General features: G+C 40.5%; 1 protein-coding gene across 2 annotated transcripts in view; it reads right to left on the bottom strand.

The window, feature by feature from the left end:
- LOC146319831 (transmembrane protein 132C) overlaps window positions 1–12825 on the bottom strand; it is a 223857-nt gene that overhangs the window by 36243 nt on the left and 174789 nt on the right. The gene's annotated exons all lie outside the window — the stretch shown is intronic.

The following is a 12825-nucleotide window of genomic DNA, read 5'->3' as shown; positions in this document are numbered from 1 at the left end:
TGTTACGTTGGAACCATTTTGGAAATGCGTGTTTTCACTTTAACATGTCATCCTTTTTTGTGTCTGTGTGTGATCATAACTAAAAATGAAACTTTTCAAAACAATGTTACAAAGCGCTTTGCAAGAGAGAAATAAAATAGTAGATTAATAAAATATATTTAAAAACTTAAAAATTTAAAAGAATACCTTTATATTATGGTTCAAAGAACTCTCGACAAAAGAGTTCTTCAAGGATTTCAACAAACCTTGAATAATTCTCTTTCTAAAAGGGTTCTTTGGAGGAAAATGGTTCATGCTTAATGGAATCCTTAGTCTTCTTAAGAACCCTTTCTTCAAAAAAAAGGTTCTTCAGAGGCAAATGGTTCTGGGTAGGACTTCAGCCCTTCAGAAATAATCCTTGTGGAACCTTTATTGTGTGTTGACTGAGACGTGCGTACAGCCAGAAAATCAATCGATCAATCAATCAATCAATCAAAGCACAGTAATGGTGGAGAGCCTAGCAGGTCTTTAATCCACCCAATAACAGACAGTCAGTTATCACTGGCTCTAACAGAACAGAAAAATAACAAGTAGTATTGAAAAAGAGGTGAAGAGGCTTTTCACAATCACAGCGCAATTAGTGATTATTGGTTAAACGGCTGTGAAATCAGAACCACTGCCGGTTGGACAGATAATGACTGATGGCAGCTGGTGAGCAGGACGGTGTTACAGCAGCTGAGAGAACATCTTTCTGTCATTTCGATTCGACTGTGCTCCACTGTACGTCTACAATCTACTCCGGCGCTCGCAGCCTCCTGGAAAGATTTCCTTCAGTTTTAAACGGTGCAACACGCTGCATTTTGTTCCCTTTGATTTTTGAGCAGGAGCTACTGTTGAGTCTGTAAGCTGAGCTGCTAAATATGAAATTAACTACGTGGGGGTTGTTCTAATTATTGCGAATGTAATTATTAGGATGAATACAAAACATTCCCCTCACTGTCACGCTCTTCAGCCAGCTAATTGATGAAAGTAATTAGCATAACATTGTGGTTGGCTAGTCACCAAAATTACAGATCGGCAGATAAAATTTTGATTTTAATTGATTATTGACAGGAGAAACGAAATGCTGGAGAATAATATTTCTTGTTGGAGAATTATTCGTGCTCCATTACATTTTTCTATGAATCATTTGCGTCTCTGCTCAAACACATCATCAGTAATGTAACAGGGAGTCAGTGAGTGTTGCAGTCAGGTGTGATCCAGCCTTCATTCATGTGGTCCTGGAGCCACGGCAATTTGAAGGCTCTCTTTGCAGTCACTGTGGTGCTTGTGATTATCTTCCTCTTGTACATGTGAAATTGCCCGGTAAGAGTTCTGCCAGGAGACGTTTCAACTTCCCCTTTTTCAGAACACATGGTAAATGTCATTTCTACCTTGGACTCTTTTCTCAGTGTTAAAACTCTACCGATCATTGATCCAGGTTCAGAAATATAAAAACACATTTCAATGATAAGGGGCATTTCTGACAGGGGTCCAAAAAAAATGCAAGCCATGTCAGGAAAAATGTGGTAATATAAAGTGCAAGAACAATAGAAAAATGAAATGAAATGAAAATAAGCCAAGAAAAATACTGCCCTACAAAGTGAAGCTAAGATTTCAGGCTCGCCAGCAAACTGAGGTTTGATAGAGGTTGTAATGCCTCTATTTTACATCCATCACTGCAGACGCTACATAAAGACTGAAAAATGCAGATACTTTGCTCTGCATTTGGACGGCCTTTAAGGAGGGAGAAAATGAGGCGTCCAACTGTGTTCTTTCTGCTTTCTTCTCCATGATTTTTTTTTTTCATAATTTGCACTCCTAGGGATTAAATGGACTCTGTGTATCTCTGCTCTGCTAGGTGTGTGATTTCTACTATTAAAATAAATAAAAATAGATTCATTTATAATTTAATACATTTAAATATGTATTTTAATGTATAAAGGGAGCTTAACCACAATAAAATCACAGAACTCCACTGGAGTCAACAGATGAGATTATAAATAGGCTTCATCAATGTAACCCCTCTCTAGAAGAGCTTTGATCGAGCCTGAAAAGTTGAGCCCAACAAAATTCTGGTCAAAACCGACCCGCTCCTGACACTTACTAGCATATTTCAGCCCGAACTCGGTTACAGGCAGACATTTTTTATCACAAGCTTCCCTCTATGCATCATACAACAAGTGACAAAAAAACACAAGTGGCATCTTGCAGTGAGTTTGTAGATTGTAACCATCTGAATCCTGCTTGTCTCACTCTCCTCCTATGCATGTAGAAGAACCTAAGTCACAAAAAACACAATAGACCGCATCAGGAGCCAGTGTTTGTTTTGTCTGTTCTGGGCTACTGTAGAAACCTGAACATATCTTCAGATGATATTCACTAATGAAAACATACTTGTGAATATTACACTCCATTTCTCCATATTCTGCCAATAAATACCAATAAATCAGACACACAGGACCTTTAAACTGGCAGGACTCTGTCAGGAACATTGTGTGTAAATTACTGGCCAATCAGCTTTAACTAGGCTCAATGTAAAAAAAGCACCAGTGCTGCAATTTGCCCCTGGACTGTGTTGGAGGTACTCTAAGTGAGTGACCTCAGTGGTCTAGACAGCCATGCTTCTTTAAGTTCGATGGCACAGCTTCATCACTCTGAACATAAATCTTAACCTTTCATTACACACACATGAGCTCAGACACACACCGTATTGTCACGGAGGATAATTGGGGCCAATTAAGATGAGTTTGAGTCAACTTTTGCTCTCTAAAGTCACCCATGCACATTGGATTGTCTCTTCCACTTATTCAGCCCAAAGAACTTGCACTTTAATTACACAGATTGCTGCGGAACCTCGAGCAGCACATTAAATAGCTGCCATTGAGGTCAAAGTGTACTTCTTAATACTCGTACTGTACGATGAACATAGTCTCTTTGCTATTGGGGAACCAAAATGACTTTAGCTAATTGTACAGCAGGACAAAAGTCTCTCAATGTAAGCTGTTTTCATTCTGCTATTGGGACGGTCCAACACAAAAGGCCTGCTCACATTTCCTTAATTTCAATGTGTACGCTCTTAGAAATAAAGATGCCAACTAGAACCATAAAGGGTTCTTTGGTTCTTCGGTAAGCCTCTTGTGGGGTTCTATCCAGAATCTTTTCAACTTCTAAGGGTGCTCACAAGAAACCATCCTTTTTATATTTGAAGGATTTTACCTGGAGCAAACTCTGTGTTTTACTGAAAACTTTTTTATATTCCAAGTGTTTTATGTAGAACCCACACAAGGCATCCTAATGAGAACCTTTTTATATTCCAAGTGTGATATCTAGAACCCAGCCACAGGGCTCTCCCAAGAACCTTTTTATATTTGAAGGGTTTTACCTAGAACAAACTAGAAACTTTTTACATTCCAAGGCTTTTATGTAGAACCTGCCCACTGTGTTCTCCTAAGAACCTTTTTTATATTTGAAGGATATTATCTAGAGCACACTCAAGGGGTTCTACTGAGAATCTTTTTATAATCCAAGCGTTTTTTCTAGAACCCACCCAAGGGGTTCTCCCTTGAACCTTTTTACATTTGAAGGGTTTTATCAAGAACACACACAGGATTTTTCCAAGAACCCTTTTATACTTCAAGAGTTTTATGTAGAACCCACCAAGGGGGTTCTGCTGAGAACCCTTTTATATTATGGTACAAAGAACCCTCAACAAAACATTTCAACAATCCTTATAAAAAGGGATCTTTGGATGAAAAGGGTTCCCAAAGGAACCACTAGCCTTACAAAGAACCCTTGACAAACCCCTCCTTCAAAAAATGGGTTCTCCAGAAGCAAGTGGTTCTGAGTAGAACCTCAGCCCTTCAGGAAGAACCCTTTTGGAGCCCTTACTTCTAAGAGTGCAGGAACACCCGAGACACTCTGTTTTTTTGACTGTATTGAAGCTTTTCCAGCACTGTGGACACTTCTATTGTACTGAGGCAGCTACTATTATTTTTCTTTTAACAGAGGAAATCTAACTCTGGAGTGACGCCTGTTGAATAAAATGTCACATTCTTTTAGAGTAATGTTGCTAAACCTGACAAGCGCAGACAGGACCAATCTACGCTGTCTGACTCGCTGTCACCGCATTCATGTGTATCCCTCTGTCACCGGGGAAGTACACAAGATTTGTACGTTGGACTGTTAACTCGCTTTCTAAAGACTTCCCCCTGTGTTTGTAAGCTTGTGAATCAGAGCCATTCAAAAAAAAAAAAAAAAAAAAAAAAAAAAAAAAGAGAGAAAAGGAGGATTAAGTTTGGTTGAAAGGCGCCTGGTCGTTTGTAAGCATCAATTACGGAGACCATTCAGCTCTAGAGTGAAATGATTATTAGTTGAGCCAAGAGATACCAATGAATCACAAAAAAACACTTAATCTTCAAATGGCTTTTCATTACAATTTTATAGACTGTGACAGTGTTATATAGCAACATAAACCCCCCTCTCCCTGTGCCGCTGACTTTGATTCAATTCCCCTTAAAATCGAGGGTTGCTGTAAATTAATTCCATGTCTGCTGGGATTCCTCCATTTCCAGAGGGTCATCTATAATACATGATGGGGTAAATGGTTGGGACCTGGTGAAAGCTGAGGCTAATGTTAGATTACAGCAGCTGGAGATGACCCAGCAGGTTGAGAGCAGCAGAGAGCAGGGCCTGGCAGTAATAAGCCACAGCGGGATCCCACAGTGATGCATCAATGGTCCACACGCTCAGACATAGACAGCGCAATTAAACATGAAATGGAGACCAGCGGCGCACATCAGCAGCGTTACTCAGTCATCTTACAGTAGGCTGAGAGAAGATGCAGGGCCAGAGTTTTTATTAGGGTCGGAGATGAATGAGTTTCTTCCTTATTTCACTTACTGTGGTTTCACTTAGTTCTGTACCTGCTTCGTTTTTATTGTATTTCATTTTATATTAAAAGATGCAACATGTACTGTGGCAATTTGTGCCTTTTAAGTGGGTTGCTTGAAGAATATAGAAATATCCTCTTCATATCCGTACTCTTTATTTAACAAACAGAAAGGATAAGAGCCGGTAGTATCCTTGATAACACAAAATACACAATATATTCAGATGAAGAGGTGCAGCAAAGTAAAAATGGTCCATCTTCTGACATAAAGCATCTTCCTTTGAATGAAATAGTAATCAAACACATTTACCGACAAATCGAACAAAATTACACATCTAAATATAAAGGACGGACTCTCTGCCTGTCATGTCTTCACCTAAATGGGCCTTTACAGGCTGTGCTGGTCTCTCTTTAGTGATGTGTGCACTGCAGTTAAAACTGCTGTCACTGCATTTAATCTGCAGGGTGGGTCATAAAAATTAACATTCTGATTAATAGCGGGAAAGAAGGCGCGCATCCCAAAAGAAAGCAAGACACTGTGTGTGCATTGATGCACGAGACAGCAGCATAACTTTATTGATGATTTCTCTGGATAGTTTCCAACTTCATAACTGCAATTTTTAGTTTTGCTGTTTAAATGTCCCTACAAATTTGGAAATAGTTAAATAAAACACATCTATATAATCTACAATAAAGAAATAACCTGCGAGGTTTGTGCTGCTAATAATCACTGAACAACCGCGACGAAAACTGCACACGATGCAGAGATCATTATTTCTTGGAAGTGCACTGGTCTGAACGGATTATCTCACTGACTATTAAAGTGTAAAGCGAGGTATATTGTATATTCACGTTTCAGGGCAGTATGCTCTTTAAATAGAAGAGTAAACTGTGTCTTTATGAGGGAAGTTGAGCCTCTCGGGCGGCCTGAGGCAAAAATGTCTTAAAACTAGATTTTAAGACATGAGTTTACAGTCCCTCATAAGCCCACTCTCCAAGATTATGTAATAATGCAGATGTCAAGTTAAGGTCCCTATCTTTCCAGTTTACATTGTGTTTTTGGGTATGTATGCAGTGGTACTGAACTACAATAACTCAAATTACAACATGCACAAATAGTGAGCCTGAAGCCCCAAAAGTCTTGGGCCCCAGGGCAGTTGCCCACTGTGACCGGGTGGTAATCCAGTAAAGCAGAAGAAGCCATAGCACCATGACAACACCTGAAAGAGGAGGTCCATCACCTGTGAGCACTGGTTTAGAATAATAATGAGGCTGCAATGTAACAGCTGTGCACCGATCTGTAAAGCAGAATTGTATAATCTATATGGCTATTACATATAGCACCTTGAGAAAAGGCCTCTGTGGGTAAAAATGAGAATTGATCAGAAGAGATGTTTATATGAATCAAGTTCTTTGTCTCATATGTCTGTCCTTTATGTCACTACAGATATGAGTCCTCTTTTCTCCCACTCTCTCCTCTCCAGCAAGATGTATAACAGAAAAAATCTTTATAGAATTTAACATAGAAAGTCTTAAAGTGATAAATAGAAACATGCCAACACACTTATTAATATTTTTCTAAGCATACAGTGTGTTTTGTCGTTTATTTGCTTCTCGGCTGTTGGTGCCGTTGTTTGTGTTTTACTTACAAGCCAATCTGCTCCCTCAAGTCTCACAGATAGGAGTCTTTTTGTTCAATAATCTGTGGGAGAACTGCCTGTCTGCTTTATCAAGGATCTCTCTGTTAGCATTCAGCACGCCGCTGTGGCTGGTAATGTGCTCTGGGCCGTAATTTCTGCCTGTGTCTCGGTTGGATCTGAAAATAAGTGAGATTTATGGTGTCAGCCTGAGTGACACCGGCAGCATGAGAAGTAGCGAGGCTGCCCGTCCTGGTGTTGCGATTAGCCTCTGCTTCGAGCCTGCACTATAACACATCCACATTCTGACCCGGCCAACCCGGCTACAGCAACAAATGAACAGGTCAAGCACAGCGTTGAGCTGGGGATTCTGGGGCTTGCATTATTCATGGTGCAGCAGAGAGGGTGGTAAACAGTATATATGCTCAGTCAGTGTGTACGCTTATTCATGTCAGACCCTCATTGTTGTGGCTATCCTGAACCCAACAAGCTGTCCAGAGAAACCCAAAAGCACAAGTCAAGGTAGTAAAAAACCCTATAGACTTGTGGGCAGATGCTGGAGGGACAGAGGGGATGTGTCGATCTCAAATGCTAAAAAACATGAAGTTGTCCCCTGCAATAAATTACAACCTCAATGCCGAGGTAAATAAAAACAGAATGCAATGATTTGCAATAACTTTTCAACCTAAATGTACATTTATTGTGAATTTGATGCCTGCAACATGTTGCAAAAAAGTTGTGACAGGATCATGTTTACTGCTGTGTTATATCAACTTTTCTTTTAACAACACTCATTCAGTATTTGGGAACTGAGGACATTAATTGTTGAAGTTCTGAAAGTGAAATTCTGTCTTATTCTTGCTTGATACACGACTTCAGGCGCTCAACAGTCCGGGGTCTCTGTTGTCATATTTTGTGCTTCATAATGTACCACACATTTTCAGTGGGAGACAGGTCAGATCTGTCTTGGCATCATCTCACTGAAATAAGCGGGGACGTCTCTGAAAAAGACGTCGCCTGGATGGCAGCATATGTACCTGTAGTACTTTTCAGTATTAATGGAAGCTTCACAGATGCTGTCTTTTGAAGTCAGTGCTGGTAACAATCTGGATGGTCCTTTTCCTCTTTAGTTTAGACAACACAACGTCCATGATTCCTGAAAACAGTCTGAAATGTGGACTCGTCAGACCGCAGCTCACTTTTCCACTTGGTTCAGTCCATCTCAGATGAGCTCAGGTCCAGAGAAGTCTGCAGTTTTTCTGGATGTTGTTGATATATGTCTTTGTCTTTGCATGGTAGAGTCTTAACTTGCATTTGTAGATGCAGAGACAAACTGTGTTTACTGACAACGGTTTTCCAAAGTATTCCTGAGCCCATGATGTGTCCTCTATACAATGATGTGGCTTTTTAATGCAGTGCTGCCTGATGGGTCAAAGGTCACAGACATTCAGTGTTGGTTTTCAGCCTTGCCTCTTACATGCAGAGATTTCTCTGGATTCTCTGAATCTGTCAATGATATGATGGATTGTAGATGGTGAAATCCTAAATTCCTGCAGCTTTGTGTTGAGAAACATTGTTCTTTAAACTGAAATTGGGGTTGCAAGTGACACGTGTACCAATTGTACCTGTAGACTGACGTGAATCAGAAAAGAGTCTTTACATGGTGTAAATAAAAATTTTACTGTGAAAAAGTGTGGCCCTGACCACACTCAAACACCTGCTTTTAGAAGGGAGTTTGGTTTAACAGCCTGTCTGCTGGAAAGACTGCCAGGAGCAGGAGGTATTTTGACTTTAATAATTCATGTAAATTGAGCTGAGCTACCTTTTAATAATGAACCTTGTAAATGGCATAAAGTAAAGCAGGAAGTGGAGCTAAAGCTGACCTGTTTGTTACTTCTCTCTGCTCGCAGTAAAAGTTTTCCTAACAAGCACAAACTCCGCTCAAAATGGAAAAAGATAAGACGGAGCTGATAAAGTCCTGGGCTGGATTTCAGCACTGCCTGTGGACCCCTTTTCTGTTGGCAAACATTATGATGTTTTATTGTGCGTGGAGCTTAGGTGGAGGCAATACAATTCCTTAAACACATTAGGTAACACTAACTTGCAAGTTTTGTTGTTTTTTTCTTAACAATGACTAAAGAAAATATGACTTCTGAATATGTATGGTCATTCATTCTCCAGAACCGCCGTTCATGCTCGCTCAATGAATGGACCAACTTTCTAAAACAACCACAGGGTCGGACAAATACATCTGCTATCAGCGACTGCCTGGGTCCAGCAGTGGTTGTCTTTTTTGTGGATGATATTTGTCATTTTATTTTGCTAATTTAATGGTCTGCAGAATGACAGGCGCTGGTTGGCGACGCCTTCAGTGGCACAATAAATACCCACTGAGCCAGAGGACAGCCTGTAGAGCTGTAGACTATTTTCACATCTAACGAGGTGGATTAAGGATTTATTTCCACCAAACCAGAGCTGGTGATTGTTAAAACAGCGGAAAGACTGACCAAGACAGTTTTGGTGAGTTTCATTCTGTTTCTGTCAACCGAGTTTAAATGAAGTGTGTTTTTCAGAGTTAATGAGGCAATTAAAGCTTGTCTTACTTCATTTAAAGAGAGAAACTTGAATTCAGGAGATAATCTGTTGGATTTTACTCTTTAATAAGGAGAATGGGCGTGAGAATATTTCCTGTTTTGACATTTTGTGAATTCATTTTGTTTATTTTTCCATGGCTCACACACATCTCCCAGCTGCTATGCCCACCTAATCAGAGGGTAGCCTTTAGACACACAACCAGGGCAGGAAGCTCATGGAGGCCATGAAGGCCGTGGCCACTGTGCCCCTTCAGTCTGGGCTTGTGCCCCTCACAAAGTTATATATCCTGAGTCCACTGTGGCCTTGATGCCCCTGCCTCACTGCCCCAGCTGGTTCCTCCTTTTTCTCCGTCTCCTTCCTGTCAATTCAGGTTTTAGACACCAGAGGCTTTTGTCAAGTTTCTGAATTCTGATTTGGCAGCTTCAAGTGAAACATTGTTTAAATAACAAGTAGTGGCTTTGATTTCTAGCCTGAAAACCACTGAGCTATTCATGATGGCAGTTTAATAAATTAACAAAGGAATAAGACAAGAAACTTAACATAGAATGTGATACATTGCTCATATATCGCTATGTTGACTTAGATCAACCAGCGGTCTAAGAAGCACTACGAGTCTAACAAATATGATGTCATTGTTTTATTTGATGGTCTTGCTGCCCTGACATTTGGCCTTTGCTAGTCAAAAACTTGACACCACCAAAGGCCAAGTGGTCTTGCCCCTAAAATCTCTCTATATATATTTCTATATTTAACCAGGAGCATTTTTGATGATGGCATCAGTCCAATCTCTTGTATGTAACTATAGTTATCTTTTGTTTCGTTTTGACTGGCATTAGCAGCTGGTATGTGATAAAACTTCAATTTGGAGCCGGTACTACGTCGATCCTGTCACCCAACAACACAGCAAGATACCATTTTCACTTGGTTATGTGGCCTTCTACTCTGTTGTGATGTTTACCTGCAGTTTTTTCCTTTGTTTTGCCTCCTTTGTTTTGCCTCCAGCTAACACTGTCACGTAATCATGACATCAGCACTAAAAACTTCTATAAGCCAAAACACCTAATCGGCTGCTTTTACAACCATAATTGATGGCTTGTCATTGGACACGAGTCTCTTTATTATCGTTCATGTCATTTCAAGAGCAAAAGCATTAAAAGAGGCCATGAAGTATGCCAATAGTCACCTAACCTATGGTAAATGAAATATTCATAGTTCTGATAAATATTTTCATCCCTCGGTGATAAACTGTGCGTACGTGGAGGGAAACTGAAATGGGAGTAGAGGGATAGTGAATTATATGCTGTAGACATTAAACGCCACTCAGACAGTGTCCTGAAGCTATTAAGCAGACTAAAAGAGACATGTCCTTTCATCAGCTCCTCTCTCCACATTGTGCAATGCTCAATGTGGCACTTCCTCTCTTCTATTCCAGTGGGCGTTTAATTGGCTAGAAGCGAGAAACATGGAGGAGAGTGGGAATAAAGGCCTTGGTAGCACCATGCAGAGCGATACATCACTGCATGACAGTGCATTGAAGTGGTGGGATGGTTGTGAAGCCAACACGCTGCCTTTTAATGAGGGTCTCTCTCCTGCTCCCTTCTCTTCTCTTCCCACTCTTGCTCCTCCAAGAATGAGCCAGTTCCTCCCCTGTCTTCCCTCTTCCCCGTTTCTTCCCGACCGACTGGATGAAGGTGGCTAACAGTCCGTGGCACACAAAGGCCCGTCTTCGGTGGGTGGCGGTGCCCTGTCTGCGGTACAGTTACATGCCAGTCAGAGATCTGATCTGCTCATTACTGTTGGCCGTGGCTGGTGGGGAGAAGATTAACTCGATGACTGCTTTGATAGTGGATCTGTTCCAGAAAGTGTCAGTTTAAACGGAGAGCGGTAATGAGAGATCATGGCGAGGATCACATGGACAGGATGAATTGGTGCCTCGTCGAGGGACTCTTTAGGAGGAACCTCATTCAAAAATTAAGAGACATTATGAAAAGGGCACTTCATTCCCTATCAAAGTACATAGTGGAGGTCAGCCACACTACCAACTACAAGCCAGGCTGAATTAGTCTAATGAAACCAGTGTGCTTTGATCGGGGCCAAAAATACTGGCACAATATTCTTTTCGGCATGTCGTTGACATATTTCAGATGCCAATAAGAGAAATAATAGCTTCATGCTTGGGAATAAAAACTAACTGGGAAGCGATAAAACTCCACAAATCATCCAAATGCCACATCCAGGGAAGAGAGATCGGTGCCGGAGCATACAGCTGCGATTCATTTATACATTTATTTCATAGTTGATCATCCACAAAACGCACACTAAACGCACAACATGCAATTTGGCACTCTTTACTTTGTAAGATCCCAGTGACCTTTGACCTCCACATCAGTTTAACCTTGAGTCCAAGTGGACATTTGCACCAAGATTAAGAATGAGACAGTCATGAGGTCACAGTGAATTTGACCTTTGACCACCAAAATCTAATCAGTTCATCCTTGGCTCCAAATGGATGCATTTACTAAAATTTGAAGAGAATTACATCAAGGCATTCCTGAAATACAGTATTGTGGTCACAAGAATGAGACGAACAATCCAAAAGCATAATGCCCCGAGCCAAGGCTGTCACCAGTGCAGAGGCATAAAAATATTTGGTGAACAGTGTGGTTAATCAACATTCTCAGGGAATGACCCAGAAAAAAATGAAATATCATAAAAATGCCAAATTACACTGGAGTGGAGCTTTAAAGAGGGATTAATTCTCCCACAAAATCCTTGGTGCCGCTCTGATTCCCTCAAAGAGCTGAGCTTTTTCCACCAAAATCTAAATTTATAACCATTTTCTTTAAGTGTTCAATGCGTTGACTTATTCTAAGTGTCTCTGACTGAAATAAAAGCATTTTACTTCTGAATGTCTGACCTGAATTCAACTTTTGATGGCCAAGCCAGTGTTGTAAGACAAAGAGCATCAAAAGCCAAAACGATTGGCACTGATCTCTCTTACAGTATCTTAATGTGCTGCATAAACTTGAAGAGAAACTCCTGAGCTGAGTGGACAGAGCGTGGAATGATTTATTGTTGTATTGTTGACCTCACAAAACTTCAAACGAAGGGCAGCCAATGACGTCTCAAGCACTGCCTCTTCTTCTTCAAAGCTGCTTGGTCAGTTATCCAAGAGGATCCACATGGCAGTTCATGGACAGTATTGATGTTTTAGTCACAATGAATTGCTCTCAACTGTAAATTATTTATGAGCGCACATGATTTACGAGTTAACTTTGACTGCGGGGAACTGTCACAATGACACGCTGCTGACAGGACAAATCCCCCCATAAATATTAAATACATTATGAACTGTCCTTGATTCCTTAGTCAACATCTGTTGTTGACAGCATAATTTATTTCTGCAATGCCAAGATTTTATCTAAAGGTCTATCTTAAAGGGATAGTTCAGAGTTTTTGAAGTGGGGTTGTATGAGGTACTTCTGCATAGTCAGTCTATTACTTCCAATAGATATCAGTCGACACACCTACACAGTACCAGTGTAGGAATTTAAGCAATGAACTGCTGTGGACAGGGTCAGCAGCAAAATGTATTTTAGGCACCTAAAAAAAATAAATTTTTATCAATTTAAAGGGATAGTTCCCCCAAAACTTAAAATTCAGTCATTATCTCCTCACCCTCGT

Source organism: Lutjanus erythropterus, chromosome 10 (genome assembly GCF_056507025.1).
Source record: "Lutjanus erythropterus isolate fLutEry1 chromosome 10, fLutEry1.hap2, whole genome shotgun sequence".
NCBI lineage: Eukaryota > Metazoa > Chordata > Actinopteri > Lutjaniformes > Lutjanidae > Lutjanus > Lutjanus erythropterus.
This window is presented reverse-complemented; position numbering and strand designations above follow the sequence as displayed.